The sequence below is a fragment of the Lontra canadensis genome, unplaced genomic scaffold (assembly GCF_010015895.1).
Source record: "Lontra canadensis isolate GAN:19392208 unplaced genomic scaffold, GSC_riverotter_1.0 scaffold186, whole genome shotgun sequence".
Taxonomy (NCBI): Eukaryota; Metazoa; Chordata; class Mammalia; order Carnivora; family Mustelidae; genus Lontra; species Lontra canadensis.
Window position 1 is genome coordinate 1,556,916 of NW_022631180.1, and position 7,023 is coordinate 1,563,938.

The 7,023-nt window shown below is 45.4% G+C and overlaps 1 long non-coding RNA gene and 2 other non-coding genes across 3 annotated transcripts; all 3 read left to right on the forward strand.

Annotated features, from left to right (window-relative positions):
- The first annotated feature begins 4,778 nt into the window (after positions 1-4,778).
- On the forward strand, positions 4,779-6,006 carry LOC116860943. Its single transcript, XR_004381369.1, has 4 exons — positions 4,779-4,860; positions 5,045-5,083; positions 5,303-5,344; positions 5,935-6,006. It is a non-coding gene; the product is annotated as an uncharacterized LOC116860943 (long non-coding RNA).
- LOC116860980 lies at positions 5,138-5,200 on the forward strand. Its single transcript, XR_004381383.1, has one exon. It is a non-coding gene; the product is annotated as a small nucleolar RNA SNORD48 (small nucleolar RNA).
- Positions 5,762-5,829, forward strand: LOC116860979. Its single transcript, XR_004381382.1, has one exon. It is a non-coding gene; the product is annotated as a small nucleolar RNA SNORD52 (small nucleolar RNA).
- Positions 6,007-7,023: the final 1,017 nt, after the last annotated feature.

Genomic DNA, 7,023 nt, shown 5'->3' on the forward strand with positions numbered 1-7,023 from the left:
CAAAGGGGGCTCTGGGTCTGGCCCCACCATTGAGGAGGTGGATTAGGGTCCTTAACCTTCATTGCTCCCTGTTTCTTTTCAAGTTGGAAGTGACCTGTGGACCTTGCTGTTGCACTGGGTTTTTTCCTACCTTCCATTTTCTACTATTTTAGTTCATTTTAAAGTTAGGTTGTTACCTGATAGTATTTGGCCTTATTATTTCTTTTTAGTATACCAGTGTGTTTGGTAGAATTTTTTGCATTTAAAGTAACTGGTACTGTAAGTCTTTTTTTTTTTTTTTTTTTTTTTTTTTTGGTCTATAAAATGAGTAAATACTGCCACCCTCTGTCCAATTTTGCTATGTAAACACCAGAAGTCTTGGAATGTCATTTTAGGTTCGTATGGTTGTTTTTTATAATTTGTATACTTCATGATGAAAAATAAAATGTTAAAAAATATGAGTCTTTTTTTATTTGAGGGGGGATAAGGGGCTCTTGGAATACCTGAATTGCATAGATCGGTGAAAGGGACAGTACTTCTGAAGAGATAGGCACTGTGAGGAGCCATGATTTGGCTACTTATGTTGGGACTTAATTGTAGGTTGCAAATGACGTCTGTGCTAGAAAATTCTAGGTGCCCATTTCCCTGGATGCACCTTTTTTAGGGGAAAAGTAGGGATGGGGACTGCAAAAAAATGGTTTGAGGGATAAGTTTTTGTGGGTTTACAGGCAGTATTGAGAGGGGTTCATGGCTCCTTATTTGCTTGCTCTTAATGTGTGCAGAGCCCTTAATTTGTCCCTTCTGAGCTATGAGTCTTCTGGCCTATTATTTAGGTTATGAGTGATAATTGGGGGTGTGTAAAGCAGCAAAAAGGAGATGCAGATACAGTGATTTACTTTGTAAATCCCAGTTCGGTGACCAAGTGCAAATTATTAGCCTTAGTTTTGGTTGTCTCCCTTAAAAAAAACAAAATTTGTCTGAATGACCTCACTTTTAAAGTTCTACATCATTTTGAGCAGAAATGTGGGATAGATAAACAGTATCTTCAGCCGTGGTCACTTTGCTGCAGTTATCCCAGCAAGGGCACAGAGCGGGAGAGTCTGAGGGTTTCGGGGGCATGACAATGAAGTTCTTTGCTTCACCCCAATAATCTTAAGTAATTCTTATCTCCCTTCCTAATTAGGTATTTTAAAGTTTTTTTCATAGATTAGCATGTGGAAGTGGTCACTTCAACTACATCCAGGGTAAAATTAGCAACAAAGGTTTTTTTCACACTGCCTCAACTCTGTTGATATTGGGTCCTATCTGGTTCTAAGTGACGGTTTTACCCCAGTTCTAATGATCAGTCACCTCCTTTTCCTTTTGGGGGGAGTCTCAAAACCATAGGAACTTAAAGTAACATCTAATTTAATTATGAAGGAGGAGCTGAAAGGAGTAGAGTGTAGAGCTGGGAAGATCAAGGAAATGGGCTTTCTTCTTCCTGTCCTAGCAGTTAGATTAAAAGTCCTTAGCATTTTCCTTAGCCTGGTAGAATCCCAACCTCCTGCCTTCCCAAAACTGGGGCTGTAAAGAACAACTCCAAAATAAAAACAAATTAAAGTTCAATTTCTGTGTTTTGTTAAAACTTCACCCTGTGGGGGAAAAAATCCAACGTTTTTAGGAATGACAAAGTAGAGAAAACCCTCCTTGACAGCTTGTAAAGGAAAGGGAATATAGTAAGTTCTTTTGGTTCCTGAACCAAGTCTCAAAGGCCTGCTTGACTCACAAAATAAGTGAACTATATACTACTATAGCCTCCTACCATAGGCCTTAGAAAGTACAGTTACATTGCTGTGGCAGCAGGAATTGCAGGCTTTCTTATCTTCCCCACCTCCCCACCATCCCACCACCCCTACCTCGCCCACCCCCTGCCTGCCAGGTAGTAGAGGGAATAGGTATATGCAAGCTCTGGAGACCTGTTTCTCCAACGTAGTGGTGTATTAAAATCATGAGGGGAGGCTAAAAAAAATACCCATTGCCTGGTCTCCACTAGGAGTCTAGTCTTTGGGGGGAGGGCTAAGGTGCCTGAGTGTTTTTGCTGTGCAGCAGAACCTGATTGCATCAGAAGCTGCTCCTGATTACCTTTTTAGAGGGCTGGGATATGGGAGAGGTAGGGAGCTGTCAGTGCTCCGAGGAGCAGCAGGTAGTGGGAAGGGGGTTTCTGCTGTGAATGGGAACAAAGGCTTGAAAGGAGTTGTTGAAAAGAGTGTTGATTAACTCAGCAGCAGTGATAGAGGTGAGGGAAATCTCCCAGGACAAACAGGTCAAAAAAGAGAATCCCTGGGACATAGTACTTTAGAAAGCAACATCAGAATATGAGAATCCAGGGGCACCTGAAGAGCATGCAACTCTTAATCTTGGGGTCCTGAGTTTGAGCCCCACATTGGTATAGAGAATTAAAAACAAAACCAAACCTTTAAAAAAAAATTTTTTTTGAAAAAATAAAAATCTTCCAAATGTCCAAAAAAAAATTTTTTTATAAAGGATATGAGAATTCAGGCTCCCTGCACATACACATATCTTGGAATTTAAGGCAAAGTTACTTTGCAACATCAACTCTGGGTGGAATTCAGTCCTTGGGAGCCCAGAAATGTACCAAATGAACGAGTGAATACTATAGGATTCTTGGAAGAGATTTTTAGATTTTTATTATTTATTTTTATTCCTAAGCTCTACATCCAACTTGGGGCTCAGACTCACTACCCCAAGATCAAGAGTTGCCCCACTGAGCCAGCCAGGCACCCCTGGGAGAGATTTTTTGATAGAAGTCTGAAATTGTGGGGCAAGGGAGGTCAGATGAAAGGTGATTGCAGAAGTAAAATGATATATTTCCTACACCCACACTGGCCTTCTTCCAAATTTTAATCTGTGTTCACTGTGCCTAAATTATGTGCCTTAAGGCTGATTTTGGGGGCGCCTGACTGGCTCAATTAAGAGAGCCTGCAACTCTTGATCTCAGGTGGTGAGTTTGAGCCCTATGTTGCATGTAGAGATTACTAAGGGGAAAAAAAAGGACTGATATCCTATGATCCGGAACCCCTAACTCATCCCCTCACCCAAGTGTCTTTCTCACAAAAGACGAGGATGCCAACACACATCACCAAACATTAACTGCAATGAGGAGCAATAGAAGGGTCCAGGAAGGTGGGATTTGGGATAATTTATGAGTTGATGGATTAAGTGGCCAAGAGCAAATGACCAGATTTCTGGGAGAGCAAAACTAGCAAAGGGAGAACAGGGCCTGGATGTTGCTACACCACCATCATTTGTTTTGCTTCCAACCCCCGTGAGATATATAGTGCTATTTAGAGTGTACTGAACGGAGTGAGTCCACTGTTTCTGGCCAACTCCCAGGCCATGCATGGCTCAGAGGACATGAAATAGGAGATGGGGTGTAGTTTAATGGGAGTAGTTCAGCTTAATGGAGTACTTTAATGGTTTTGTGTTTTAGTAGTGTAAGAGAAGAAAAGTTCTGCAGATCGGTTGCACAGCAATGTGAATATGTTCAACACTACTGACTTTACACTTAAAAGACGTTAGAATGCTTTTTTAATTTATCAAATGGGGAGCGCCTGGGTGGCTCAGACCCGTAAGCGTTGGCTTTCGGTTCAGGTCATGATCCCAGGGTCCTGGGACAGAGTTTCGCATGGCATCGGTCTCCCTGCTCATTGGGGAGCCTGCTTCTCTCTTTGCCCCTCCCCCCTGCTCGTTCTCTCTTTCTCTCTCTCTCTCAAAAATAAAAATACTTGGAAAAAATAAGTTATCAAATGGTGTATTTTTTCAAATGGTGTTTTTTTTTAAAGATTTTATTTATTTATGCATGAGACACAGACTGAGAGAGCAAGAGAGGAAGGCAGAGGGAGAAGCAGGCTCCCCGCTGAGCAAGGAGCCCAAAGCGGAATTCGATCCCACAATTGTGGGAGCACAACCTGAGCTGAAAGCAGACCCCTAACCGACTGAGCCACCCAGGAACCCTAAAATGGTGTGCTGGTGTGCTGGTTTTTTTTTTTTTTTTTTTAAGATTTTATTTATTTGAGAGAGAGAACGCAAGCAAGGGGAGAAGCAGGCGGAGAGAGGGAGAGGGAGTCGCTGACTCCCCGCTGAGTAGGGAGCCTGACGTGTGGCTCCCTTCCGGGACCTGGAGATCATGACCGGAGCGGAAGGCAGACGCTTAACCATCTGAGCCGCCCAGGCGCCCCTCAAATGGTGTTTGGTTTTTTATTTAAAAATTGTTTATTGTATGTCATTTATATCTTAAAGCTGTTTAAAAAAAAAAAAAGACATTAAGGTCTGCGGGCTGCAGTGGGTTGCGAATTCAGATTTCGCTAGCTAGACGAAGCGGGTAACAGCGTCCCGGAGGGACCCGGATCCCAAGCGGGCCCGGGTGAGGAAGAGGGAGAGGTCCCTCGGTCATTACTGCAGGGTGCACTGGCCGTCCCTGGGGAAGCCGCTTCGGAAGAGAGCACCTCTGCGCATGCGTCTGGCCCGGCCGGTCGAGAGAAAAAGTCCTCCGTCTTTTGTTTTTCAAAATTAACAAAATATGCCCATATTTGCCCGGAAGCGTGTGACACATTCTCCCCTGCCTCTCTTTCCTTTGATTTATTCTTATTTGGCCGAACGACTGGGACGACGCCGTGGGTCGAGCCTGGCATGGACGAAGACAGCCATGCCTGTCAGGCCCCCAGCCTCACGCCGCTATAAATAGCCGGGGACCAGGAGCTGTCGATCTCTTTGTGCGATGGTCTAGCTGCGTGCGATTGTTGGAGTGCTGCTTTGCCCCCCTCGGGGCTGCCGGGCTCCCTCCCCGACACCCGGGGAGGCGATGGCCCCGGCTTCCTGCGAGTAGGTGTCTCGGGGCCCTGTGGGTGAGGGGGCCGCAGTCTCGGGCTGAGCAGGATGACCTACCGTTACAGACTAGAGTTTCTGACGCGCCCGTGACGCCGTTCTTCGGAACTGACCCAGCCCAGGGCAGGGGGGACGCGGCTGGCGTCGCCCCGGCCTCTGCTGACTCCCTGTTTCTTTCCAGGCCCCTGGTCCCCGCAGGCGTGTCCGCAGCGCCGCGAGGGTGAGTGGATTGCGCGGGATGGAGTGGCTGGTGATGGTCCTGGGGGAAGACGGGGGTAATGATGAACCCAGGTGACTCTGAGTGTCTCGCTGACGCCATCACCGCAGCGCGCTGATCATCTCCCTACCCCCGGCGGGATTTTTCTGAGTTGGGGGGCTGGGGAGAAACTCATGGCCGAGAACCTGTGCTAGTAACGAATGCCTGTGTTTTCTCCACCAGGTTTCTTAAGATGTCCACCGGAGTGTTAACCGTTGAATAAAGGTGAGTGTTAGGTGTGAGATCCTTCTCCCGTGCTTCTCACCGTTTTATCCCCAAACCGGCCTCTTCGTGGGGTCAGTGTGGAATCTATTTTCTAATGAACACGCGAAGCAGTGCAAGTATTTTACCCAGTGATTTTCCAAGGACTGCTTTTTGCTTTTGTGACTATTAAAAAGCTTTTGTAATTCCCCATGTTTTGTTCAAGCATGGTTCAGTCTACTTTACTGCTGCACGTACTGGGCTTCCCTGGTGGCAGTACTTTTTGCAGTTCTGAGGTTGCCCGCCCAACCCCCCAACTTTACTCTTACCCACTTACCTCTCTACCCTTCATTTGTCACATCCTTACACTGGGGCAGTTGTCTTTCAGTGTATTACATCCCTTCCCAGAATGGCCTCCCGGGATCCAGGTCTCCTTAAATTGGGAATGATGATTTCTCAGACTAGAGTCTCTGATGCTGGTCTTGATGTCGAAAATTAAATTCTGACTCATTTGGAGAACTGGATACTTGAGTCTCAGAGAATGGGCCTACAGGGATACCTTAACTTTGCTTGTCCTTCTCATTGGGTTGTCTGTCCTGTTTTCATCTTTCTAGCGTGATTATTCTGGAAGCCTAGCTGGGGTCGTGCCCTTTCAGATTAGGCACCGGTCTGCTGGCCGAAGGGCTGAAGTTCCTGAATTTGCCCTCTTGGAGAGAGTCTGTGATGCCTAGTAATGGCTCCTGCCACTTGAACCTGCAGGCTGTGATGAGAAGAGCCAGATTGTTTCTTTCTGGCTGCTATGGTGAGTGCCCTTTTTCCTTGCAGCCCCAGAGTGGTAATGATCACCTTTTGGAACCATTAGCATTTCTCTGAGGATCTTTGAAACCGTTGATTTACTCATGTTTCTCCTATCCACCCAGGTTCACGTCTTAATTCCAGTTGCCTGCATGGTTCTAATATATGTTCTTCTATGAAATTTCAGGTGTTAACGAAGAGGATTATCTCCTTCTGGTGTTGGGCAGATCCTAGGAACTTCGATCTAACCTTCCTGCATTAACCTGTGAACAGCAGCTGTCAACTTACTGGAAAAATGAAACTGCCTGGGAATTTTGAAATGCTTAAATATTTTTAGATCAATGAGACTTCTTTAACAAAAATACTTGTTTTTATCAAAAAGATTCTAATAAAACATTTAAAGCAAAATAAAAGTTTGGTTTCCATAAAAACAAGGTGGTATGAAAAGATGTAGGGAGGTGAAAGGTAACCATCTGTGAATGAGTATCACAGCTGACAGCTATACATCTGTACCACTGTATACAGAAAGTTAAAACTAGGTTCACACTAAAATTAAGGGTTCTAGGTGGTGTGCCACAGGATTTTAATGGACTGGGTATTAACAAATAAGGTTTTTAGGGTGTTGAAATACTGACACAGGTAACTTGCCTTTCAAAGAGTCAGTGGAAACAAATGGGCCTTTATTTTAAAAGCATATACCCATGGTGGTTACCAGGGGTTGGGGAAAGGGGTAAATGGGAAATTTGGATAGAGAATTTGAAGTGTTTTTTTAGATCACAAGTAGAGAAGCAGGCAGAGAGAGGGAAGCAGACTCCCTGCTGAGCAGGGAGCCCGATGTGGGACTCGATCTCAGGACCCGGAGATCATGACCTGAGCTGAAGGCAGCGGCCTAACCCACTGAGCCACCC